The following is a 26,888-nucleotide window of genomic DNA, read 5'->3' on the forward strand; positions in this document are numbered from 1 at the left end:
TACTGATTCCGAGCATTTGGAATTGACACGTTTGATAAAATGTGTCCTGTTTGTGATTTTCTGCACAGGATCACATTTGAAAAATGCGGTATTTGCAGGCAAAGAGGGTTCTCATCTGAAATAACTTGCTGTGTATCATAGTCATTACAGCCCTCAATCACCACTCCCATGTTCCGGCAGAGGCCTGAGAAGATAGAAGGCTCTTTGCTTTCTATCCATTCTATCTTAGGGTATCGTCAGCATGGCACCAGGATTTGGCAGAGCTGTTTGACTCGGTGCTCTTCTGATATTCTTGCCGTCTGTACTTTGCCTTGCAGCAATGACCATTTTGGCCATTAGGTCATTGGAGCCCCAAGTGCATCAACTGCTGCAAAACCTGAATCCATCCTGGAATGCCAATCAAAATGCAGTCACCCAATGGACTGGCTACACTTGACCTCCAGTTTTTTTTCTACCAAAGTAAAATGTGTTCGTTAGGGATTGTCTTTCCTGGAGGCAGGAAACAAAATGATTAGGTTGAATGTGTGGTATAAAAGCAATCTCTAGACTAAAAAGAGATCATGTCTGTGAAAGTACCTAGATAGTGGGCACTTGCCAGACATTTGTTGCCTTCCCTTTTCACTTTCGTCTTCAAACGAATGAATATGATGTGGGAAAAAATAAGGGTACATTTTTCTGTGACAAATGGAGCTATTTTGAAGAGTGTCAGTTAACAAACTAGCTTTTAAACTTTTTTTCAGCGGAATCTCATAATTTTGTGAAATGTGTGCACTTCGATTAGGCTAGAGGTTGCCAACGGTCATAAAAACCACTTTCAATATCTTGTTTTGAGTACATTCGATTTTCTTGTTTAATACTAGACAAAATGCATGATTCTGTATGAGATACTGCATCCTTTTAGAATGTAATTTCTGAAATCTTAGAAATTTCATTTTCATTCCAAACAACCAAGTTGTTAGTTCCTCGTTGCTAAGGAAACCATTGTGTATAAATCATCAGTAAATACAGTAGATGGTAGTTAGACTCTTGTTCAGTGGGAGCAAGTGCCTCTCTCCTTTGAGATTAGAAAATGACTACCTTCTGATTGGAAAGAAAAAGTCATGTGGCTTTAGGCTATTTCTTTAGAGAAACACACCTGCAGGAGTCTCATTTATTTTCTTTCTATTTTAGTCATGGATGAATAGGCTGGTGACCTAGGCCTAGGTTTTACAGAGAACTGGTAGATAAGCAACACTGTCTTTCTCCTGCCTTGCAGATGTCCCATTCCTAATACTGAGAAGCAGAGGTTCTTTGCCAGTGTCTCTCAAATTGATCCTTTCTTTTCCACCTCTATCACTCTGCTCCACGCCTAATCATCTTGAACTGAGACTTTACAGAAACCTCCAAATTGGCCACCCTAGTCCAGACTCTTCTTCCTATATTTCTTCCTTCACACTATGTGTCAGGTTAATTTCTGAGCCAGGCTGCTTGTGTTCAAATCCCAGCTCTGCCACTTACAAATTGCGTGACCTTTGGGCAAATTACTTAACCTTTCTGTCTCAATTTCTTCCTCTGTAAAATGGAGATATATTACTATATAGATATTCCTTTACTATAGATATTATTACATATCTATCACATAAGGTTGTTGGGATGAATAAAGAAGTTAATTCACGTAAAGCACTTATTACAATGTCTGACACATAATAAGCGCTCAATAAAAGTTAGCTCTTACAAGTTTCCCTAGAACATCATTTCCCTTCCAGTATTTTCTCTTCCCAGTTCAAATACTTCAATGATTCTCTATCATACTGCTTGCACTGACATTTAGAGCCTTCTCTGAATCTCAGTATATAGTAATATATAATGCAATATACAGTTAATTCTTACATTTCCAAGTGCACCTAAGTAGCCCTGGGAGGTGGCAGTGTGTAGTGGCAAGAATGCTGTAGTGGTGGTAATTCATACCTGAGGCTGAATTTCAGCTCAATCGCCATATAATCTTAAACTATTTGGTCTTCAGTTTCTGCTTCTATAAAATTCAATTAAGAAGTGCTGGGCTTCCCTGGTGGCGCAGTGGTTGAGAATCCGCCTGCCGATGCAGGGGATACGGGTTCGTGCCCCGGTCCGGGAAGATCCCACATGCCGCGGAGCGGCTGGGCCCGGTGAGCCATGGCCGCTGAGCCTGCGCGTCCGGAGCCTGTGCTCCACAACGGGAGAGGCCACAACAGTGAGAGGCCCGCGTACTACAGGAAAAAAAAAAAAAAAAAAGTGCTAATCTCATGGGAGTTCTTTTGAGAATTAAACAAGAAAACCTTTACAGAAGCACCTAGCATAGTACCTCCTATAGCAGGTGCTTAACAAACATTGTTTTCTTCCCCCGTTCCTCACCTCCTCTTCAGTCATGCTGATTGTTATGGGCTGAACTGTGTCCCCTCCCCCATATTTATATGGTGAAGCCCTAATCTCCAGTACCTCAGAATATGACTGTATTTGGAGATAGTGCCCTTAAAGAGGGAATTAAGTTAAAATGAGGCTGTTAGGGTGGGTACTAATCCAATCTGACCCTTCTTTTAAGAAGAGGAAATTTGGACACATGGAGAAAAACCAGGCATGGGCACACACACAGAAAAAAACCAAGTGAGGACACAGAGAGAAGGCAGCTATCTGTAAGCCAAGGAGAGGAGTTTAGAAGAAAGTAAACTTGCTGACACCTTGATCTTGGTCTTCCAGCCTACAGAACTGTGGGAATATAACTATCTGTTGTTTAAGCCACCCAGTCTGTGGTATTTTGTTATGGCAGCCCTAGCAAACCAACTCTCATCTACACATTATTTCTCCGTCGTCTGTAAATTGCAAACTTATCTCCAGCTCAGTAAGCAGACTATGAAAGATGGGACCAGATATACTACCCACTGTGAGAAGTCATTCACATGGCTCCTTTTGAGAACTTCCCCATGGATCACCGCCATGCTTTATGCCAAGATATCCTATCATCCCAGCCGTAACTGAGTGGGCCTTACCCAAAGTCAGTCATGCAGACAGGTCAGTGATCTATTGGTGGCTCAGCATAAGAGCTCTCCTAAAAGTGGTGCTTGAAACTCAGTAGTGACAGTCCAGCCCGTTTAGATTCTCTGTGTTTTGTCACATGTACGAAAAACACAGTATCAGTAGATGGTAGAGTGGGCAAGAAACTAGAGACACACAGGATGTTAGAATAATCAGAAGCTACAAATAAGCAGGGACATAGTTGACAGAGAGACTATCAAGTCATTTTAGGAGAGTAGGAACATGGAAAGATGCAAGTAGAGAGGAAAACAGAGACAAGGTGAAAGTAGTGGAAGATGTAAAAGTCTGATTAGAGTTGAAAGTAATAGATGCCTACTTGTCTGGTTACTTAGATTTTTTAGACTTGCTATTCAATTACTAAGACTGCACATCCTAAAAGATATTTCACGTTCACACAAGGCTGTGGGGCTGCTGAGACCATTTTCTATATTTCCTACTTCCCCATGTAGTCTTACACTGTACAGTTACTTCTCTTCTCTCTGAAGTAACCCGATTGAGCCTTTGTTCCTTGAACTTAAAGGGACTAACTGATACAATTGGAAAATCATCACCTCTCCTCTTTGCTTTTCTAAGTCCTGCCCTTCCCTTGTGACCTAACTCAAGTCCTACTGTTCCAACAAAGCCCACTTCAGCTGCTTCAGGATTGGACAATTCCTATACCACTTCTTGGCTTAACTGTGTATTTGGCCCTTAGTAGTTAATTTTAAATATTTATTTCTGCATTAAAGAACCCGTGGAAGCATCCCTCGCTTATGGACTCCTGAATCATTGGATATATTTGAATGTTCTAAAGCTCTGTAGATCCATAAATATGGAATTTAGAGTTATGCTAATGAACAGTAGTCTCCACATTATTCAAATTAGTGGGGTAAGATTGTGTCAGCCCAACCTTACATCCGGTCTTCCTTGTTATCAAGAGAGGTCCTGATAGAGCTTTAGTTGGCACCTAACCTTCTAGTGTCTTAACAACTGTGGCACTCAGAAGAGGCCTGATGTCACATGAATTGTATCAAGGCACCAGATTTCTCAGCAAAGTCATTCTCTAAAGACCGAAAGGTCAACATTGTGCCCTGGGTTGATTCTGTTGCATGTCTTTAATAAGCAGTCATCAAAAATCTAGTCCATTTCCCCCTTGCTGTCCATTGGAATGGACCTCCCCTGGGGTGGCATGAGGGCACACTGACAACTGTGAGTGCCTGGCTGTCTAGAGTAATGAAGGTGATGGCCTCAGCTAGCTCCTCAGCTACTGTCAAAAAAATTACAATTTGCTCTTCTGTGAATTAAACCCTGGAGGATTCAACTAGCTGTCTTAGTAATGACCTAATGAGCAAAGATGTTTCTAAGCTAATGTCTGACCCTTTCTATTCCCTGCCCTTTAGATGTATTAGTGTCCAAAGGTGGGGATGAATTTGCTTGAAAATGTCTGGAGTAGCTATTCTGAGAGGGCGAAGGCCTTCATGCAACATTTGAAGCAAGTAGGAAATGTGCTATTACCACATTGAGGAAGACAGCCCAGATGTTTCCTGAGTGCTAAAATAAGAATGGATTTGTCTTGGAATGACTTTACTCTAAGCTCAGGACCCTTCCTCTACTGTCCCTTGTTGTTTCAGCTCCTTAGATGTTGATTAGCTCCCCTAAATGCCTTTGGGAAAGTGTTCCACAAACCAGGAAATGTTGAATTGCCACCTACTCTGGATAAACTGAAGGCGTCAAAAGCCAGCAGAATCTCTGGAGTAGGAGATGGAGCCATGTTGCAGTCCAGTTAATAGACTCCCAGGACATATTTTGTGCCAACATATTGGACTTTTGTTTCCTTTGTCATGATCATTGGTTAATTGCACAGGTGGAACCAAAACAGAAGACCATCGAGAGCTAGAACAAGTAAGTTTTTTTGGCAAAAAGAGGAGATGAGGAAGAGAGGGATAGAGACCAGATACTGAATACCTTCTCTGTACCAGGTCGTCTATTTGATGCTTTATCTCCTATAACACAAAACCCTGTGGGATAAGTACTACCCAACTGGTCAGGATGAGGAAACTGAAGCACAGAAGGGTAAAAGGATTTGTTCAAGGTTGCACAGCTTATAAAAGTGGCAGAGCTGCAATCGGAAACCATATTTGTTTTACTCCAGAGCTGACATTTTAAACTACAAAGGCATTATGTCTTAGTATATTTTCATGTTACTATTAGGCCTTAAATGCTCACTAACCCATTTGATTGATTTATCAGATTAGCTAGCATTCATCTTGCATGGACCTGAGTTAATGGTACACGGGGCAAAGGAGTTTTAAAGGGCGGTTAAAAGAAGCAAAGCATAGTCCAAAGCAAGGATCTGAACCTCATCTATCTAACTGGTACACTGAGAAGTTAGGACTATTTCAATAAGGGACTTCTGCAGGGGTAACGGGAATAACCTTAACAAACGGATCACCATCTACTGGAAGATTTTGAAACCTTACCTGGTAGGTCTCCAAGTTACTTGACACTGTCATTCCCTACTCTTCCATCAAAACTCGCTCTGACAAGATCAGTTAGTTATATCTTAGTGTTTTGTGCTGACAAGTTTCAAACATGGCAACGATACTAAGTCGTTGTAACACTTAGATTCACTATATTGTATGTATTATTTTATTTTATTTCATTTTATTTTACTGTCTTCACAAAGGCAATTCTGATGCCTGGCAGGGCTAACTGGTTGGGAATTGAATAATCCATATGGACAATGACTATATTTACTAGAGTCAACTTTTGGCTAACCCCAAGGACAAATCTTTGTAAGTTTACTGACACTGTCTACCTAGTCTGCTGATTTAAGCCTTCTGTTGACAGAAAGAAGATCATTATTTATTCTAGCTCAGCAGTAATACAAACAGTTCTCTCCTCTCCCCTTACCCACAGCTCCTTTTGCCTGCAGGCTGACTTCCTTATTACATATTAGATTTATAAAATAGAGCTTATGTCAACTGGCTATAGAACCTTAGCATTATTAGAAACTTTAGAAGTCATTGGCTACCACCATCATTTATGCACAGATTGAAAACGGAAACCAAGAAGCATGATAAGACGTGCGCAAAGTTTATTCAGTGAGTTAGTTAATGCTAAAATTAAAAATCCCCTGGTCTCCAATCCAATGCTGATATTCTATGAATGTCTACTTCTTTTAAAATTCACAAGTCATGGTAGAAAGTTTATTTCTCCCACCTTTATTATTATTAATGATATTATTTATAAAATATCTTCAGCTTTTAAAACCAAATGTCTTCAATTAGTTTTGATCTTTGTTTCCTTACTGTAACTTCCCTGACTTTGGGAATTTATCCCTCAGCTGGAGAGCTGGAGGCTAGAAGGAGAGGCATGGAGAGGAAGAACACATAGTTTTTTTTGTTTTGTTTTGTTTTGTTTGTGATACGCGGGCCTCTCACTGTTGTGGCCTCTCCCGTTGCGGAGCACAGGCTCCGGACGCGCAGGCTCAGCGGCCATGGCTCACGGGCCCAGCCGCTCCGCGGCATGTGGGATCTTCCCGGACCGGGGCACGAACCCGTGTCCCCTGCATCAGCAGGCGGATTCTCAACCACTGCGCCACCAGGGAAGCCCAAGAACACATAGTTTTAAAAGGTTCTCTGTTGCTGCAAATTGCATTTCCTTCACCGATAGTTTCTGCAGTCCCCATTCCTCTATGTCTAGCTTAAATGTCAATGGCAGCTCAAAAATCTCGTAGTTTTCGAGCCCCTTAGGACGGAATTTCCTAAGTGGCAGTATAGGCAATTGAGACACAAATTCCCTTTCATGATCGACATCTCAAATTACAAATAATGCATGATGCTTAAATATTCCCTCTGTCTCAATCTTTGCATTTTTTTTTTTTTTTTTTTCGGTATGCGGGCCTCTCACTGTCGTGGCCTCTGCCATTGTGGAGCACAGGCTCCGGACGCACAGGCCCAGTGGCCATGGCTCACGGGCCCAGCAGCTCCGCGGCATGTGGGATCTTCCCGGACCGGGGCACGAACCCGTGTCCCCTGCATCGGCAGGCGGACTCTCAACCACTGCGCCACCAGGGAAGCCCAATCTTTGCATTTTTATTTTCTGGAAAGGCTAGCAAAGGTTTTCCAAAATTCCTTTGCTGAAATATTCATGCCTGGCCTATTAGGCTGAAGGACACATTTATAAGACAGAGGCCTCTCTAACATAAACAGGAGGCTTTGGGCCCAGCTGGTGTTTGACACTGGGGGATATTTATCTTCAGTTAGCCTTTTGTTGAGGGACTTTCTTCCATCACAAAACCCCCCTTGTACTATTCACCAGTAGAGTTCATTAACTCCTTTGGAACTGGACCATTGCTATTACAAACTGATATCTTAAGAGAAATCAATTTATCGGGCCATATCAGACATCAAAATCAGGCAAGAATATAGCTTATTTGGTAAAATAGGACACAGGTCTGGTCTGAAAGTGGAAAATCTGAAATGACCATATGGGAGGAAATCGTTTTATTCCTTTCAAAGGGAATGCTAAAAATTAGCACAGATGAAAATATAAGCAAAATTTTTCTGCTTCACCTAGTTTTATCTTAGAAACAAAGGGCTCTTAATATGCAAACAGTGTTTAGTTCTGGGTGGACCCAGGCATTTTTTTTAAATTGAATTGAGTCTTTGGAACTAAGAAGAGAAATGAACATGTATTGAGTGCTGCTTTGTACTGGGCACTACGTCCAGCGCTTTACATATACTCTCTAAATGATCTCAACGACACAGGAAGGTCAGTACTATTGTTCATACTTTATAGAAAGGGATATGAGTGTGCCAGTTCTGGACCTGTTTGCCCTCAGGTCCATTCCTTGCCTTTCACTTTCCCTGCCAACCCCTGCAGACTATATTTCTCAGGCTCCTGTGATAACTAGCTGCTGGATGTGTTCAGCCAAAGGGAGATGCAAGTAAGGGGTTGAAGAGCAGGAGGAAAGAAGAAGCCAGGATTTTTATCACCCTTCTCCACTCTCCAGCCTGGAGGAGCACCTTTAGAAGTGGTTGCCTTTCCTCTGTGGCTCCAGCTCCCATCAGATAGGCCCACTGTGGTTCTAGCTTCTTCTGGGGGACACTGTGGTCCCTGGACTCTGGAAACACCGTCTCGTCTCCTTGCCTCTCCAGCCCTAAGAGTGGTCCTGGCCTCCTGCTGTTGCTAATCTCTGGGTTGCCTCCCTTTCATCTATTTGACTTCTCGGCTCCTCAATCAACTGCGTAATGCATCTCTTATCTTAAGTACCCTCTATTTCAAAGACTATATATCTAAAATGGTTTTCGATTTCCTGGTTGGGCCCTGACTGATATACTGAGGCTTTACCCCAAATCATGTGGCTAGGAGGTGATTAAGCCTCAAAAGTGTATACTCTTTACTCTTGGTTTGCAAATATCACAGATTTATGATCTCTCTGTCTCTGTCTCCTCTGTCTAAGACTTTAAAAGTCTTTGGAGGAAGAAATAGTTTTAAAATGTTTACTCAATGAAATCATATTTCCACGTCCTCAATTGTCTCCATCCGTACTTTACTAGAATCCAAATTGACAAGAGTTTGTTCTACTGTCTTGCAGCTAGCCATTGATTTTACACATTGAGGTTTTCAAAAGGCCTTCATTATATAGTTCGCCCTTTGCTAGCCCAATGGAAACATTTTCTTTAGGTTTCTTAACTCGTCAATGCCACCCCACTCTACCCTTGGCCAGAACACTGTTCCCTTTCTATTTTTCCAATTTCATTTCTTCTAGTTATGTCAAATCCAGTGCAGCACATTTTTTTGAGGCCTGGACCTCTGCAAAGAGAAAAGTGGCCAAGGTCATGCTGTCAGTCTGGATCTGAACTTCCTTCAAGTCAGTGAGAGAGATGGGAATGGAGGAGAGAAGGGTGGATGCAGGGAGGGAGAGAAGAAGGGGAGGGGGTGGGGGAGAGGGAGAGAGAGAAAGGAGAAGGAGGAAGAAGAGAGTAAGGGCAGTGAAGAGTAAAAGGTGGAAGTCATAAGGAAGGAGGGAGAGAATAATAGATTTAATGGGTTAAGGCAAATGTTTTGTTGAGTTTTTCAGGTCATTTAAGAATATGGGGACTTGTAATGATGGAACATGAAGGTAATAATTGTCATTTTGCCTTCATTACCAAAAGTTGTCATTTTTTCCCTCACGGAACTGAGACAGTTTTCTAAACAAAGACACCACCTTGTGTAAACGATAGATCTTGCTTTAAAAGAACTTGCCTTTTTTTTTTTTTTTTTTGCGGTACGCGGGCCCCTCACCGTTGTGGCCCCTCCCGTTGCGGAGCACAGGCTCCGGACGCGCAGGCGCAGCGGCCATGGCTCACGGGCTCAGCCGCTCCGCGGCACGTGGGATCTTCCCGGACCGGGGCGCGAACCCGCGTCCCCTGCATCGGCAGGTGGACTCTCAAAGAACTTGCCATTATTAAAGAACAAATCGGCAGAAAGCCAACTAGGCCTTCATTCTGGGAATGTCGTTGAGATTGGCTTGATTTGTTCAAATTCTTTTTGTCTAAGTTTATGGAAATTAAGTACCACCTCCCTCACTCCCTGTCCATAGTTAGGACCTATTTTATTTGGGAGCTGATATTTGGGGTGGGGACATTGATGAGTGGAAGTTTCATAAGGTACCTGACTCAGCTGGATACCGCTAGTCTCAGGCTGGAGGCTGTCATTCTCTGTGACTAAACACTTGACGTGGCAGAAGCTTGGTTTAAGATATAGCACAAACCCTTTTTCAGTTGGTTTGGAGATCTATTACTGACTTTTCCTATGAACAGGCAGCAGCAGCTGAATTGACTGAAATAGCATTTTTAGTGATAGCGTAGTAGAGGGAGCCCTCAAGCCTAAGGAGGGGGCTTTGGGAAATCTGTCAACACCTCTTTCCTCTATTGGCTGGCACCTGGACCAGACCCAGAAAGGGTTGGAAGTCAGTGACCTTTTTCTTGAATGCCCTCTCCACTTTCAGTGTCTCTCTCTTCCTCTCTATCTTCTTTATCCACCCTTCCCAAAACACACATACCCCCCCCCCAACCCCGTCTCTTTCTCTCTTTCTCTCTTCTTGTCCAGAACCCCCGGGGACCTCAGGGCACTCTTCCCAGGAAGTAAACAAGACTCTCTTTCCTCATCATGATGTTTAGGTGCTGGACCTTTTCTCTCAGGATGTCTAGTTTGAGATCTAAAATTGTATTTTAGAAATGTCTATGAGTGTCTTAATGCTGTCCCTTTCTTAGGCATTTGGCACTTGATAGGGGTCTTCAGTTCATAAAGGCAAAGGAGTGGGGAAGCTGGTGATTTGGAGGTCCTGCAGGGAGTTTTGTTTGTCTCTTGTTTTTTCTTTTCAAATTCTTCTTAAATCAAGTCTGCCTTAGGGCTTTGGGGATGGTACTGAAGTCTCTTTCTCACCAGTCCAAAGTCTGACATTGCCAGAAGAGTTGAAATCTGTACCCAAACTGAAGCCAGTGTTAGAAGAATCTCATCACTTTTATCAGCAAAAGCGCTTGCTTTGCTCTTTTGTCTGGTGAAGCTTTGGAATGTCAGTAATCTAACGTGAAAACACGTGGGAGGGATTCTCAATTAGTTAAGTTAGTGACTAACACTATTTAAACTGCATCTTAGAAACTCAACTCTGAGTCAGTCAATCTCATTGTCTGACATGTCCCCATTAGTGACATTCCTTTGGGCTAAAGCAGAAGAATTTACCAGGTAATATATTCGCTGTTTACTGATCACTAAAGCATTGCCATTGCCAAGTGCGTTGGGGCCAAGGGGATTGGAACCATGAGGCAGTTTCAAGCCCATTGAATGCCCCAGCCCAGGGCACAGTGGAGCTGGTGGGCACTGGAAACCTTAAAGGAGTGCAGGAAGGAGAAGGCTGATTCAAGATGAAAGGGAGTGGCGCGGGCTGACCTTGTCTGGGGAAAAAGCCACAGAGGGAACTGACACCGTATTTGAGACATTCTGTATTCCACCACAGGAGTCCATCTGATTTCCGAACCTTTGAACGATCCTTAACTTGTTCTCACTTATTCAGGCTAAGGTTTTTTTGGGTTTTTTTTTTTTCTTCTTATGTAGGTTGAAGAATTCAGAGAGACAACTGCTTTGACCATTTGTTTCTTGAATTTGACTGTCTTTCTCCTTCCAATTGAAATTACCTATTTGCCCATAATGTGTGTCATTCCAAATGCCTCTTTTCTAGGCAAATCATGCATTTGTCCTGAGGCTTTTGGGGTTATTTTCCTGCAAGCTAACATAGCCTGGTTGATATCTATAGAGGGAATGGTAACTGGAAGATAGGAATATTCTGGATATATTAGCTTTGCTACTATTCAACGTGGATCAAACTCTGAAAGTTATTCGGACTGGTCTGACAGTCCATAGGGAATCCTAGTCTCTCTTCTTAATCTTCATTACTGTACCCACCTCTGGAAGGAAGACAGTTAATTTTCTCATTTGGAGAGAAGGGGATGAAGGAGTCATTCAGAAAGTAAGTGCCAAAGAGCTATAAATATTGATATGATAACTTAATTTCTCAGAGTAACTTGGTTTTGAGTTTCAGTCCATACTCTGGCAAGTATATTTATAAACATTAATTTTAGATGTAGGTGTAAGGCAATGAGCAACAAATTTCCAGAGGTACCCTTTCCTAGTCCCTTCTACCTGCAGTATGCCTGTAATACAGTTGTCTACCTGTCAAGAGTGTTTCTTTGTAGGTTGGATCTAGGGTGAGGAGAGTTAACTCCTACACATAAAGCAGCCTAATAAATTTTGTGCTTATTTCAATCTATGTTTAACCCAGACCCCATCCTTCTTCAGCAACATTGAAGGGAACTGAGGCAGCTTAATAGTTTCAAAAGTTGGCACTGTGATTAAATTCCTGCTCTGTACTAGCAAGGACATAGGACTTTGAGGTAGAAGACCTGGGTTTAACTTCTAGCTCTGTTGCTTATTAACCATGTGATGTTTAGGTGAGCTATTCAACCTTTCTTCACCTACTCCTCATTTTTCAACTAGGAATAATAACACTTGTCTTGTACAACTTCTGGGAAGATTAAATGAGCTAACATTAAAAGCTTAATACAGTGCCTGAAACACAGTAGGGCCTCAACAAATGTTTGCCAGATTAATTCCTTTCTGGAACACAAACAATGAAAGTAGACCAATCTTATGATGCTAAGAGACCCCAATCCCTTGGGATATGTTCCCAATTTATGCAAATTCAGCCTCAACACAACTGGACTGTCATTTACTTCACTTAGCTGTACCACATATTCCTGCGGATCTCCTTTGAACCATTTATCTCCCTTAACTTCTTTCTACATTACAGACTCTTTGGCTTTGTGGAATAGCTGTGTGCATATATACTGTTTATTGGCCACTCGAAAAGCAAGGTAACTAATTTGCTAGCAAGAATTTGGTACCATACTGATGTTTTGTAAGACAGTTTTCTATACTTACCTATAGCTTAGGCTAAATAATATACTATTAGCCCTCCAGATGTGAGGAATAAGGAAACTAAGTGCTAGAGTCCAAGCCCAGCCCCCCCCCCCCCTTTTTTTTTTTTTTGTGGTTCGCGTGCCTCTCACTGTTGTGGCCTCTCCCGTTGCGGAGCACAGGCTCCGGACGCGCAGGCTCAGCGGCCATGGCTCACGGGCCCAGCCGCTCCGCGGCATATGGGATCTTCCCGGACCGGGGCACGGACCCGCGTCCCCCGCATCGGCAGGCGGACTCTCAACCACTGCGCCACCAGGGAAGCCCCAAGCCCCTTTGGATTGGGCCCATTAGAATAGGAAGCAAGTATTCCTGCCCTCTGTTCTTTTGCTCTGTTGTTTGTTGTGTGTCCTCTGTGCTTACCCACTAGCAAGTGTGTCTCCTCTGCCATCATTTTTTAGGGTGAGAAGCATAGGAAATTCCATTCCATTCCAGGTGTTCTAAGGATTTTCTCTTCACTTTCTTCTGAGTTCTGGATCTATACTTTGGAGCTGGGTGACCTTGACTAACTGCTTGAATTTTAAGCCTCTGTTTTCCCATCTGCAAGATCTGGCTAATATTAAGTACCTGGCAGGACTATTGTGAGGATTGTTAAAAAGTAATTTAAAAACTTAATGCACTAGAGGGGCTTCCCTGGTGGTGCAGTGGTTAAGAATCCACCCGCCAATGCAGGGGACACAGGTTTGAACCCTGGTCTGGGAAGGTCCCACATGCCGTGGAGCAACTAAGCCTGTGCACCACAACTACTGAGCCTGCGCTCTAGAGCCCACGAGCCACAACAAGACAAGCCACCACAATGAGAAGCCCGTGCACTGCAACGAAGAGTAGCCCCCGCTCGCTGCAACTAGAGAAAGCCCACGCACAACGAAGACCCAGTGCAGTCAAAAGTAAAATAAAATAAATAAATTTTTTAAAACTTAATGCACTAGAAAACACTGTACAAACATGATACTAGGAGAGAATTGAAGAAAAGCTTGGAGGTGAGTTGTGATAGGCAAGTTTCAAGACTGGTGAGGGTAGATAGATCTTAGAGCCCCTTGTGTTCCTCTTCTGGGCATCTTCCCACCTCCCCTCCCCTCCCCTCCCCTCCCCTCCCCTCCCCTCCCCTCTCCTCCCCTCCCCTCCCTTCTTCATTTTCCTTTCTCTCTCTTTCCATTTCTGTCTCTGTCTCTGTCTCTGTCTCTGTCTGTCTCTGTCTCTCTCTGTCTCTGTCTCTCTCTCTTTCTCACACCTAAGAGTTGTCAGTGTTGGGGAATATAGGCAGGGTTGGATAGAGGTGAATGAGAACTGAACCATGCTCACTCAACCCTCACTGCCATCCTGTATCTCTGGCAAGCTTGCCTTCCCAGCCCCAAACGGATCCTTCAGTCCTCCAATTTGTCCGTGTCATAATCTCCAGAACCTGTGAATGTTACAGGGGCTTTGCAAATTTGATTCAGTTAAGGGTCTCCAGATGGGAAGATTATCCTGGATTATTGGGGTGGGCCCAGTGTAAACACCAAGAGTTTATAAGAGTGATGCAGGAGGACTCAGAGGTAGACAGAAGGCAATATGGAGATAGAAGTAGAGACTTGAAGATGCTGTGCTGCTGGCTTTGAAGTTGGAAGATGGGACCACAAGCCAAGGCTTGTAAGGAATGCAGCTCTAGAAGCTGGAAAAGGCAAGGAAACAGAGTCTTCCTAGAATCTCTGGAGGGAGGATAGCCCTGCTGCCACCTTGGTTTCAGCCCAGTGATACCCATTTCTGACTTTTGCCTTCCAGAATTGTAAGTTAATAGATTTGTGTTGTTTTAAGCCACTCAGTTGTGGTATTTTGTTATAGCAATTGGAAAGTAATGCACTAGGAGTAGTGATCAAACAGTATTTAGAGATTCTAGGGTGGACTATTTAAAATGCTCTCCACATCTTTAATTGCACCTGGCTTGATAACTACTGCCCAGGACCAGATGCACCTGGAGTGATCCACCATCCCAGTTTACACTGAAAGTCCGACCTTACACAAAATCCCTCAATGCCATGCAAACAGGGACAGTTGGTCACCCTACATTTTCCCAGTTTTCCAGACTTTTATTAGTCTCAGTTATGGTGCTGCGTCTCTGAGACCTCTTCTGTTGTGTATGTTCTTAATTTGTTACCCACTTTTTAGCTCCAGTGCAAGCACTAACTCAGCTTGACATAGGTGGCTTCTCTTAATACTTTCAACACTGATCCTGGCCTTATCCTGAATCATTTATCTTTGCTTCATGTTCTGAATGGATGTTACAGCTGTTTCTCTGACCATATCTCCTCTAATTCCCATGCTCCCTGGTTTCAGTCTTTCTGTTGTCCAGTGTTGCTCTGGGTTTGAAAGACCTTGTTTTGCTGAGGAACGTCTATGAATTTGTCTGCAAAGTTGTGTCACTCTTGCTTGGACTTTTTTTTTTTAGTTAAAATTATTTTTTTATGGGAGTAGAGTTGATTTACAGTGTTGTGTTAGTTTCAGGTGTACAGCAAAGTGAATCAGCTATACATATACATATAACCACTCTTTTTTAGATTCTTTTCCCATCTAGGCCATTACAGACTATTGAGTAGGGTTCCCTGTGCTATACAGTAGGTCCTTATTAGTTATCTCTTTTATATATAGTAGTGTGTATATGTCAATCCCAGTCTCCCAATTTATCCCTCCCCACCCCGGTAGCCACAAGTTTATTTCTATTTCTGTTTTGTAGATAAGTTCATTCGTATCCTTTTTTTAGATTCCACATATATTGCTTGGACTTTGAGGCAATGGATGTAATCTTGAATCATTGCCCTTCAAATGTCACATCCTGAGCCTGGCAGTGTGGGGCATGTTGAACCCTCATGAACAGTGCCTCAGTTCAACATTACCCCTCATCCTGAAAGGTTCCCGCTTTATGGGGATCTAATATACAAATAGACAAACATAATCAGGGGAAAATTATTCACATAACACAAGAGATTTTCAACTTTACAAAAGGTTTAACTTCATGGTTTACTTAAATAGCAAGTCCTCATAGTGGATTTAAAATGATTTGATTTTCGGGCTTCCCTGGTGGCGCAGTGGTTGAGAATCCGCCTGCCAATGCAGGAGACACGGGTTCGTGCCCTGGTCCGGGAAGATCCCACATGCCGCGGAGCAACTAAGCCCGTGAGCCATGGCCGCTGAGCCTGTGCGTCCGGAGCCTGTGCTCCGCAACGGGAGAGGCCACAACAGTGAGAGGCCCGCATACCGAAAAAAGAAAAAAAACAAAACAAAACAAACAAACAAAAAAAATAAAATGATTTGATTTTCTAAAGAGAAATTTACAGTTTTCAAGGACTTTTATAGTGATAAATTCTAGAAGCTTGCATTAACTCTGTACATGTTATGACTAAATGAATGTATGATATTTGAATTCTCTTTATTGAGTTGATGATGCATTTCTGAACTTAAAAAGCGCGGTGTTCCAAGGAAATATGGCATTTTGTAGAGACCGCACCTAGTCTTACACCCCTCTGAGAGGTACGTTGCCATCATCCTGGCCATCAACATGGACCTGACGCTAATTGGTAATCTTTGCCTCCCTCTTTTCTTCACTGTTTCTTCCTCCCCCACCCCTTTCATCAGCAGGAGGGGGACAGGTCATTTTGACACTAGGATGCATCCCTGACTGAGGCTTTCAGCACTTCCAGACCAATATTCTCTTACACATCCTCAGTTCTCTTTATTGCCAGGCTAGCCCTGACCTTTCCCTTCCATTCTGATAATTGGCCAGCTGTCTTATTCTGATAGCCAGTCCTTACTTTGTATCTTGGTTCTGATTGATGTCTTGTTTCCTGTGCTGGAGACCTTATCTTGGTAGCCTGTCCAACATTCTTATCCCCCTAGGGCTGATCCTGATCTTGATTTTGTCAGCACTACTGTCCCTCCCACCACATTGTGAAGACTCCCTGAATTCCAGCCTGGCGTCTGGGTCCTGCGAGCTGCTAACACGTCAGTAGAAAGCCAGCTTCAAGGAATATATAATTATCAGCTTGTCTTAGGTTTTCTGTTGCTGCTTTCCATTTTAAAAATCTGAGGAAGAACTGTCTCACTCACCTCAATTTTCTAAGTAAAGTTCAGTAGGTGAGAAATTGAATAAATGATGAATGAGGAAGTGAATTAATAATTGAAATACCAATCAGGAGACAGCTATCACTTTGGTATTGGGCCCACTTTGGTATTGATATTTATATCAACTGATTATCCGGACTACTGCCCATTACCTATTGCCCACCCTTTAGATAGCCTGCTCTGCCTGCCATACTGGATTTCCCCCTATAACCAGCACCTGGGTATATCCCCTGAAGTCTCTGCCCAACCGTGAAGATTCATTACCAGATCTTGCTTTTACCCATCCCTTGTCCTTAAGCTGTTTACGTTCTCCTGGGGCATTCAAGACAAATGTAAATCAACACAGAGAGATGTGATTAAATGGTGAGGAAGTTCTTTTTTTTTTTTTAAGGCTAAGTTTGTTGTTTTAATTTTTATTTATTTATTTATTTATGGCTGTGTTGGGGCTTCGTTTCTGTGCGAGGGCTTTCTCTAGTTGCGGCAAGCGGGGGCCACTCTTCCTCGCGGTGCGCGGGCCTCTCACTGTCGCGGCCTCTCTTGTTGCGGAGCACAGGCTCCAGACGTGCAGGCTCAGTAGTTGTGGCTCACGGGCCTAGTTGCACCGCGGCATGTGGGATCCTCCCAGACCAGGGCTCGAACCCGTGTCCCCTGCATTGGCAGGCAGATTCTCAACCACTGCGCCACCAGGGAAGCCTGGTGAGGAATTTCTGGATTCATTTGAGAAGACTATGGACGTTAGTCCCCAAAGGATTCATTCATTAATTCGTAAATATTTGGGGAGCATGTGTGAATTCGGCAGGGTCCCATAGAAAAGAGAGCATAGACATATATTAGGATAATTTAAGGAGGGTTGATTTACAAAAGGGACTAACTAAAACGATATGGACGTTGTATATGGAACTGTAAGGGCTAGTTGGCAATGTGGGTTTGATAGTTGAAGAGCTCCTGCAAGCTGAGGGGGAGAAGTGTATATTGCAACCTGAAGGGGAGAGCGGAGTAGAGGAAGCCATGCTGAGAGAAACAATAGCCTTCTGTTGAGGGATGCAACCAGGTCAAGATGAGCCCGCAGGGAGGGAGCCAGGGGAATAAATGTCGTCCCTTTACTCCTTGTACTCTTCCAATTTCCTACTGAAGTTCTTTAGCTGAGCCTCAGCTGAAAGCCAGAGGGCAAGGAGGCCCTCCTATGGCAGAGAGCAGGGTGGAGAAGTATAGAGAGTGGCTCTGGAGGGGTAAGAAGAAAATATCTAATGCAACTTTCTCGGTTGGATAACTTTGAGCTGAGTGCTGAGAGGCTTTGGGGAGGCATTGAGTCTTCATTGGGGTGTTGAATCAATTATGTGACAGGAAAGAAGGTACATTAATATCGTTTTGTAGAGAGTTTTAATTAACTTAAAATAATACACATACATGAATAAGATAATTCAAGACCACAGCCTCTCTAACACACTTTCAAGCCCAGTACACTTTTTATTAGTTTAAGGTTCTCCTGATGTGAAGGTTCCTTCTCTGAATCTCCTCTGAGGCCCAAATGTGCATGAAACTTTTTTTTTTTTTTTTTTTGTGGTACGCGGGCCTCTCACTGTTGTGGCCTCGCCCGTTGTGCGGAGCACAGGCTCCGGACGCGCAGGCTCAGTGGCCATGGCTCACGGGCCCAGCCGCTCCGCGGCATGTGAGATCTTCCCGGACCGGGGCACGAACCCGTGTGCCCTGCATCGGCAGGTGGACTTTCAACCACTGCGCCACCAGGGAAGCCCTGCATGAAACTTTTGATTTAGTCCCTTTGCCTGACTTTCTGTAGCTGCTAGAGATGAGTATCCCAACCCTCAATGGTTCCTACCTTGACCTTCCCCTCTAAAAGCTGGAGATTGGTTCACACCAGTCTTTCTGGTGTTGCGTGACATCTGGGAAGTGACTCTGGCCTATATGGACATTTAATAATAATATGCTCATTAGTTTCCTTAGGAGATATGGTTCATTCATTCATTTTTTTCTGCTTACTATGTGTTAAGATATAGGGAGGCAATTAGCAATGAAAATCAGTAACAACAGGAGAATGGAGCCCTTTGGAATGGAATGACTGGGGTTTAGTTAGAAGGTTCTATGATTGCCCTGAGGTCTACAGAAGGAATGAGACTGCTACAAAGCCTGTATGCAGAGGAAACCACCAACAAAAAGTAACCAGCATCAGGGCCTGGTAAAATAAAATACTGGACTAATAGATAATGTGTTGGATGTTGGCTGACTCTACAACGGGAAGTTGTGGCAACTGTGCAAACCAGAGAGCACCCACCCATCTAAGAGCATTCACAAACACAATTTAGAAAAATACTGTGCAAGACAAACACGTCTAAGGGCAGCATCTGGTCTTCATTTTATCAGGTCTACGTTTTATGACTGTTGAATTCTGCCTAACTGATAACTGCGAGGGTGATTAGGGGCCAAGTTTAGGAATTGGGGAAGTGTGGTAAGATGGCTATACTGTGGATAGCTGAAAGGTGGGGAGGGGTCATTAATATTCATTTGAAGAAAGACTCAGGAAAATATTCTCAGAGAAGACATCTGGCATGTTATCAGGGGATTCTGGTGCTACCCTGGGGCCAGTCTATAGTTGCTTGTTTACTGCTGGTCTTCTGGGAAGTTTTTTTTTTTTTTTTTGCAGTATGCAGGCCTCTCACTGTTCTGGCCTCTCCCGTTGTGGAGCACAGGCTCCGGACGCACGGGCTCAGCGGCCATGGCTCACGGGCCCAGCAGCTCCGCGGCATGTGGGATCTTCCCGGACCGGGGCACGAACCCGTGTCCCCTGCATCGGCAGGCGGACTCTCAACCACTGCGCCACCAGGGAAGCCCTGGGAAGTTTATTGATGAATAAATATATCCTTCTCTCACTGACTCTCACATGGGAGAGATTTGGGGTCCACTGGGCCTAACCAAGCTGGAGATAGCTTAAGCTATTTTCATGACTATTATTTTTAAAATCCATATAAATTCTTAGAGAATATAATTTGTGAGTTAGGTATTAGTATTACTTTAAAATTTAGTGCAATATTTATTCTAAGCTGCCTTTATGTTAGTAAATCATTATAAGATTAGCATTAATCTGACAGTAATATATTGAGCCATCCAATTCTCTATTAATTCTGTTAGGCCAAATTTTCTACCTCATTCTTTAATATGCTCTCTTTGATGACCAAATGTATAGCTACCAGCCCAACCTTACTCCCACAATACTGCTGTGGGATGTAATCTATTCTGAAAACCTTTGGAATTGTTTTGGAGTAATAGCAGTTTAAGGAATATGAATATAGAAGAAACCAAGATAGGATTGTCAGAATTTAGAACTGGGTCTGACCAGGAGACACTCAGATGCTGAGTAAAGGCAAATACTGGGGTCTGGCAGATACCATAAATCAGTGCAGAAATGGAATCAAGTCCAGAAAGGCCAACTTAAGCCATGGGGTAGTAGGCAAGGCCCACAGTCTAGGGGGCGTCTATACGAATGGTTGGATGTGTCAATCCTGAGACAGATGGCACTCTGCTATCTCAAAGCATTTGTGAAATCTGCTGGTGATTGTGTAGTCAAAGATCTATAGATCAAAGGCAGAGGTACTGAGATCATTAGGTATTTTTCACACCTGGTTTCCTACCATATGTCTTGGATGATACCATGTACAACCCAGAATAAAAACCTGGCTCTCAAATACCCTATCTTTCCCATAAGACAGTTATTCTGAAATGGACCTGGGATAGCTGTAAATGCAGATGTAAATTGGCTAATGTTGATGTCTTCCCAGAAATGAAGGAAGTTTACCAAATTTAGGCAGTGACATTGAGTGAGCTTCTTATAGGCATTCCAGAACATAATTCTTGGAAATTATCCAGTTGTCATGGCATCTTGCCATTGGTTCTGAAGGAATGGCTGGCATTGAAAGTTCCTGTATATTTTAATAGTTTTCCAGGGGAATGGAAATAAACTTACATATTCTCAAGTTTTTTTTTCCCCTGAATTCAACAGTTTTAATTCTTTTTACTTAGTTCAATCACACAGATTTGATTTTCTTATTTACTTGTACAAGTATGGAAGGAAGAATAAAATCCTAATGTTTATTTACCGTTTAAAAGTGCTAGGCATTGTACTGTTTACCTACATCATTGCCTCAGCAACCTAGGTAGGTATGAATTGTTATCTTCACTTTAGAAATGAGGCAACTGAGGCTCAGAGAGGTTAAGTAACTTGTCTGAAGTCACACAGCTAGTAAATGGCAGAGCCAGTATTAGAATGCAAATGTGTCTGTCTCAAAGGTCCACATTCTTTTGTCATGAGATGCATCCTTGAGCAGATTTGGTTATATGCAGACAATTTAAATCCCATGTAATGACAATAGAAGTGCAACTCATTTTTTAAGAGAGTATTATACATGCAGCAGACACATGATAAATGTTTGTTGCATTAGTGAAAAGCTGAATACTTGAAAAGACAGTGGTTTAACTGCAGTGCTCACATTTGACTTCTTTTGTGTAGAACTATGAATAAAATAAAACCTTTCTGAATTTTAGTGTGAGATTTCACCTCCTGGATTTTAATTATTGTATTTTTCATTACCCGATGGTGCTTCTGCATTTTAATAATCATCAGCTTTCAGTAACTAATACCAGTCTGTATCAGTAATAAGCTCTGCTTTATGAATGAATTAATGAATGTATCGGCCATCTTTTCCCCAAAGGAGATGTTAATGACATTTCCTGAAATCCAGTGAGGCTAGTCTGTCTTCAACACGTAAAGTTTAAATCTGTGATTTTAATCTGGAGATTGTGCATTTAATTTCACTCTGCGGGAACCTCAGAGTGTTGCTTTATTGTTATTTTCTTAGTTGTTTCTTTTGAATCTCAAGATTCATGTAGTGCTTTGGAAAATATGAGAAGCTAAATGCCACATTTACAATTGTTTTTGAAAGGTTTAACCTTTATTAAAGTAACTGGGTAAATACAATTCAAAAGGGTTTACTTCTCTTGTAAATTAAATAGTATGTTTGTAGACTGAAAGGTCAATTTTCCAGCAGAGTCTGTCTGATTTTCAAAAACTATCACTTTTTGTCTATGATAAATCAAGAAAGCTAATTTGTTTTACACGTATGATACCTAAACCATAATATTGTTTATCTGATTTCAAGCTCAGTTACTTGTGGCATGAGAGCACTTTTTATGATGAAGTATAAATGTTGGCTTCTGAAGACAAATGTGAAAGAACTTTGAAGTATTTGGCTTCCTACACTCAAAGAACTGAATTCATCTTCTGAGATCTGTAACCCAATCATGTTCTACATGTCACTTTGGGTCTATTGAGTCATTTCATACCTTGGTACAGAAAATGTTATTTTTCCTCTTTTCATTAGAGAGAAAAATCACCTTTTCCTTTTCATTATCCAGAAAATTCGCTAAAAATTATGACCCACTTTAAAAATTCACACACGTATGCAGGCATACAGAGCACGAGTCCTCCTCCTGGCTTTGGCTGCAGATATTTGTTTTGGCTCTGGAGTCAGTGTTAAAATCCTGTTACTTAAAGAAGAAATGCATGAAGGAAATCATGGTTTGAGACTGCTGTCTTTGAGAAGAGCCTGCCCAGAGAAGATTTAATTAAGAGGTGGAGTCTTAGGCCTGATTGATGCCTTGGGTTTTAAGGGTTTTGGTTGGTTTTTCACAAATGAACAGGTAGCCATCTATAAAATGATGGAACTACATGAATAATAATGGCAGAAACGAAATGTTAAGTAAATGCCAAATACAAAGAATAGTAAACACTTATTCTATCAGGGGTATTTGAACAATTGTTTCTCTTAATATGCTTTATTTTTTGTCAGTATAGGAGTTCAACTTAGTTATGTGATCGGTTTTGTGCTCTGGACTGGGAGTTCAGAGAAAATACGAATAAGGCACCAGCTGTCCCTTCTTTTTCCTTTCTTCTTAATTCAGTTTTTGTGGCCACAGAAGCTTTTTCTTTTCCTCCCTTCCTTCCCTCCCTTCTTCCTTCCTTTCCCCCTCCATTTCTCTCTCTCTCCTCCTTTCTTTTTCTTTCTCTCTCTCTCTCTCTCTCTTTCTTTCTTTCTTTCTTCTTTCTCCTTCCTTCCTTCCTTCCTTCTCTTTCATCAGCAAAATGTGTGAAAACTTCTTTTCTAGAATCTTAGGTTGGGAGATGGTTGGCATTTTTTTTCCAGTTTTTCACACTCACATGCTAACCTTGAGCACAGATAAGTATGTGGCAAGTTCTTATCCAAACCCTATGGATAACTAAAAGTCAGAGGTGTGACAAATCAGTTTACCTCTCTGAACTTGTATTAGATTAGCTTCTTATTTTTTACCGTTCTTACCTTCCCTTTTTGGTCCAAGATATTTGGCTTAGGCTCCTTGTAATTTAGCTGAATGATATGTTTGTAGCAACAGCAATGGATTTAATTTAATTCAACCAAATATTGCTTAATTTTACAAAAGCACTCTGCTTGGCCCTGTGGGCAATACAACGAGTAAGAGCCAATCCTTTCCTTTAGGTTCTTACAGTATTGGCGGGGGGAAGATAATTATACAAGTAATTATAATAAAATAGGATATGAGAAATGCCACAACAGAAGAATGAACAAAACGCTATAGTGATTTGAAGGAGTGGAGAGAGCACATGTAACTGGAAACATCTGAAAAGGTTTCCCAGAGGTTGTGGCACTTGAGATGAGCTTTGAAGAATAGGTATGATTTAATAAGGAGAAATGCACAGAAGGTCTTCTAAGCGGAAGGACTAAGAACAAACACCTGTGATGGAAACACACAGGGGCTGTTTGTCTGCAATGCAGGGTTCCTGTAGGGAGTGGTGGGAGATAAGACTGGAAAGAGAATTTGGAATTATATGAGGAGGGATTTGCACGTCATGCTGAGGCATTTGTATTTAATTCTGTAGGCAGTGTTGAGATGGCACTAAAGATTTTAAAAACATTCGTTTATTTACTTATTTCACATGGAGTGACATGATTTTGCAGGTAAAATAATCTAGCAGTTTGTGTAGACTGGACTGAAAGGGGAAAGCCAATATGAAATAACTAATAAAACCCTTTCCCTCTGATTATAGCAGCATTGCAAGCTCATTATAGAAACTTGAGAGCATAAAGAGAAGCACAAAATAAAAAAAGTCACTGGCAATTTCAATCACTTAGTCTTACCCATTATTTACGTTTTATTCAAAATAAATTTTATTTATTTATTTTTGGCTGTGTTAGGTCTTCGTTGCTGCATGTGGGCTTTCTCTAGTTGCGGAGAGCGGGGGCTGCTCTTCATTATGGTGCACAGGCTTCTCACTGCGGTGGCTTCTCTTGCTGTGGAGCACAGGCTCTAGGCATGCGGGCTTCAGTAGTTGTGGTTCGCGGGCTCTAGAGCACAGGTTCAGTAGTTGTGGTGCACAGGCTTAGTTGCTCTGTGGCATGTGGGATCTTCCCGGACCAGGGCTCGAACCTGTGCCTCCTGCATTGGCAGGCGGATTCTTAACCACTGCGCCATCAGGGAAGTCCCCCCATTATTTACATTTTAGTGTATCTATTGCACTCAGTTTTTCATGGTACTGTCTATCATCTGCTTGTTCTGCTTCATATGTCAGGAACAATTATCAAGGCCATTCAAATGAATTGAAAGCTATGTTTTAAAAAGGCAAATTGGGCTTCCCTGGTGGCGCAGTGGTTGAGAGTCTGCCTGCCGATGCAGGGGACACGGGTTTGTGCCCCGGTCCGGGAAGATCCCACGTGCCGCGGAGCGGCTGGGCCCGTGAGCCGTGGCCGCTGAGCCTGCGGGTCCGGAGCCTGTGCTCCGCAACGGGAGAGGCCGCAGCAGTGAGAGGCCCGCATATCGCAAAAAAAAAAAAAAAAAAAAAAAAAAAAAAAAAAAAGAAAAGGCAAATTGTGTTACTCTTAAGAACAAACAGTAAGTTTACAATGTCATCAAGTAGAAGTCCTGCTAAGTCTACTTTAATAAAAATAAGAATTACTTGTAATTAGAATGCCAATTATTTGATTACAGTTAGTGCTGCTATGGTATATAATTGTTTTTTTAAAGAAAGCTTCCAATAATTTTATTCTTTTTTTCCCCTCAAATTTTATTTTAAAAACTTGCAAATGTTCAGAAACTTGGACATAGGATGAAGAACATCTGTACAGTCTTCATTGAGATCCGACCACACTGTTTTTATTCTTTCTCTCTCTCTTTTTGCTAAACAATTTTAAAGTCATATACATTATGATATTTCATTCTTTTTTATTTCTATATGCATCACCTAAAGAAATGGACATTTTACTATATAACCACAATACTGTTATCACACCTAAGAAATTTGACAATAATTCCATAATGCCATCTAATATATGAAGTCAAGTTCCCCCATTTTTTACAAAAAATGTCTCATATGATTTTTCTCCAATTTAAAATTCAACCGAGGTTCATGCACTGCATTTGGTTATATCTCTTTAGATTCTTTTAAAAAAAATTTTTTTTTGGCGTATGGTTGCTTTACAATGTTGTGTCAGCCTCCACTGCAGAGCAAAATGAATCAGCCATACACATAACAGATATCCCTTCCCTTTTGGACTTCCCTCCCATTTAGGTTACCACAGTGCATTAGGTAGAGTTCCCTGAGCTATACGGTATGTTCCCGTCAGATGTCTATTTTATACATAGTATCAATAATGTATGTGTGTCATTCCCAGTCTCCCAATTCCTCCCTATAATTTTTATAGTGCTACTCTGTCCTATTTCTTTCCATAGTTAGCTCACTAATATTTTGAAAATATTAGTATAATATCAGTATATAACTTTATTTCTGTCCCAGCTTTTCAAGGATTCTAAGTTAGTGTACTCCAAATTAATGATGACTTTTCAGTATTAGCAAGTTTATTTAGGAAGAGGTTTTCATCGCTCTTTGTGTTTTCTTTTTTCTTTTTTTTTTTTTTTGCGGTACGCGGGCCTCTCACTGTTGTGGCCTCTCCCATTGCGGAGCACAGGATCCGGACGCGCAGGCTCAGCGGCCATGGCTCACGGGCCCAGCCGCTCCGCGGCGTGTGGGATCTTCCCAGACCGGGGCACGAACCCGCGTCCCCTGCATCAGCAGGCGGACTCTCAACCACTGCGCCACCAGGGAAGCCCTGTGTTTTTTTTTTTTTCTGATTGTCACTGGATTGATATTTCTTGTTGGTTTCCCTCTATTGTTAATGCTTCAGTTATCTGGAGGGACTATTCTGCTATTCCAACTGAATTTTAAAACCTTGGACACAATGGCACAATTTTTTAAAAAATGCACTTATTTGCCAAAATTGTATCTGTTAAGGGTCCCAGAGCCTTCGGTATTATGGATATCCTGTTTCTTTTTTTTCAATGAGATTTGTTTTCTAATGTTTTATTATTTGATCAAAGGGTTACAAAAAGTCAATTCATCATCCCTCTTTTGGTCCTTAATCTCTTAAATTCATTTTTAGTGCCCTCCCCCTTACACGTCATGACAATGTCTCAGTTGTATAAATTAGTGTCTTATCTGTCATGGACTTTCAAATAATGTGATATTTCAGTGCTGCTTTCTCAGTTTAGCCTGTCAGCAGCCTTCCCCAGACCCCCATCTGCTTTATAGCCCTGTATTTCATAACCAGGATGTGGCTCCACCAGGCTCTTGTGGATGATACTATAAACTGTGTTGTAATGGCTCATAGGATTAGATAGAGGTTATTATACAACTAGCCTTGATTGCTAATATCTAAAATTAGGCATGGATTTTGTAAACTGTAATGAAATGGAAAGAAATGACTTTCAGATGTATTGTGGGTCTCTGCTATGCAATCACAGTCCTAATGTATTAGGGGACCTTGTCATTCTCCCCCCTCATGATTAAATGCTGTACCCTTCCTTAACTAGACTATTGAGTTGTGTGTGTAAATCTTGGTGTCCCTTAAGTATTACTAATGCCGTAAAGCTGGGCTGCTCTAATTACCAACATTTCTCCCTTCTTGAATTGTTTGCCCTTTCTGGGTTGTCTCTGTGACTTCAGTACATTAGTGGCTAACCCAATCTCAGGCCTATGGCCTTTCCCCCCTCTTATAGTGTGTTTTTGTTTAAAGAGGTGGTAAGAATGCATTTAGAACATTTCCCTTAAGTGACAGGGTTGAGAAAATTGAGTCATTTCTGTTCAAAAGGTCTCTGAAAGAGTCTGTAAATTGTTATACAGAATAACC

This window comes from Kogia breviceps, chromosome X, assembly GCF_026419965.1.
Source record: "Kogia breviceps isolate mKogBre1 chromosome X, mKogBre1 haplotype 1, whole genome shotgun sequence".
NCBI classification, from domain to species: domain Eukaryota; kingdom Metazoa; phylum Chordata; class Mammalia; order Artiodactyla; family Physeteridae; genus Kogia; species Kogia breviceps.